The sequence below is a fragment of the Pempheris klunzingeri genome, chromosome 15 (genome assembly GCF_042242105.1).
Source record: "Pempheris klunzingeri isolate RE-2024b chromosome 15, fPemKlu1.hap1, whole genome shotgun sequence".
In the NCBI taxonomy this organism is placed as follows: Eukaryota; Metazoa; Chordata; class Actinopteri; order Acropomatiformes; family Pempheridae; genus Pempheris; species Pempheris klunzingeri.
This window is the reverse complement of record NC_092026.1, coordinates 1,527,501-1,528,969: the sequence shown is the minus strand read 5'-3', so window position 1 is coordinate 1,528,969 and position 1,469 is coordinate 1,527,501.

The window sequence follows — 1,469 nt, the reverse complement described above, 5'->3', positions numbered from 1 at the left end:
TTCTTTGTGTCAAAAAAGTGGCGTCTTGCAGCCGTTGAGCCTGAACGTGGAACGTATTTTATAGTTTTTGACGATTCACGAGGCTTCTGTCGTCCTGTTCGGTGTGTAACATGAACATGGACTGTACAAACGTGTGTGTGTGTGTGTGTGTGTGTGTGTGGAGCTCAGGTGTGTTTCCACCACCTGTGAACGTCCAGTCACACCTGGAACAGACGGAGCTTCTGTCACCTTCCAGTTTTCCTGCAGAGCTGTTTAAACTGTGTTCCTGTTATTTTGTCCACCCTCAGGCAGCTGTTATTGACTCACTGTGCTCTTTGACATTCCTCCACACAAATAAACTCACTGGACATCTCAAAGTGCCTTTTTTATCTGTCTGCACACGTCTGATGGGCTCAGGAGGCTTTTACAGCAGTAAAAATACTGCGTTACAAGTCAGAAATAAGTACATGTAGTATGCAGTACCTGTAGCAACAGTACTGCAGTATCAGTACTGTGTACTGCAGTATCAGTAGTATCAGTACTGTGTACTGCAGTATCAGTAGTATCAATAGTGTGTACTGCAGTATCAATAGTGTGTACTGCAGTATCAGCAGTGTGTACTGCAGTATCAATAGTGTGTACTGCAGTATCAGCAGTGTGTACTGCAGTATCAATAGTGTGTACTACAGTATCAATAGTGTGTACTGCAGTATCAGTACTGTGTACTGCAGTATCAGTAGTGTGTACTACAGTATCAATAGTGTGTACTGCAGTATCAGTACTGTGTACTGCAGTATCAGTAGTGTGTACTGCAGTATCAGCAGTGTGTACTGCAGTATCAGTAGTGTGTACTACAGTATCAATAGTGTGTACTGCAGTATCAGTACTGTGTACTGCAGTATCAGTAGTGTGTACTACAGTATCAATAGTGTGTACTGCAGTATCAGTAGTATCAGTACTGTGTACTGCAGTATCAGTAGTGTGTACTGCAGTATCAGCAGTGTGTACTGCAGTATCAGTACTGTGTACTGCAGTATCAGCAGTGTGTACTGCAGTATCAGTACTGTGTACTGCAGTATCAGCAGTGTGTACTGCAGTATCAGTAGTGTGTACTACAGTATCAATAGTGTGTACTGCAGTATCAGTAGTATCAGTACTGTGTACTGCAGTATCAGCAGTGTGTACTGCAGTATCAATAGTGTGTACTGCAGTATCAGCAGTGTGTACTGCAGTATCAGCAGTATCAGTATGAGCTGTTCAGTGGAAGTTAACGGCTGATGAACAAACGTTAACAGTCATAAACAAAAAAAAGTGTCTGAGTCAGAGTTTCCTTTTTTCCTTTGGGGGGGGGCTTTCCTACAGCCGAAGCATTGTGGGAAATGAACATGAGTGTGGGGGAGGCAGCAGCTCAGTGAGACGCCTGATGATGGTCTGTCTGTCTGTCTGTCTGTCCACAGTGTGTCCACAGGGGGGCAGCAGCACACCGGCTG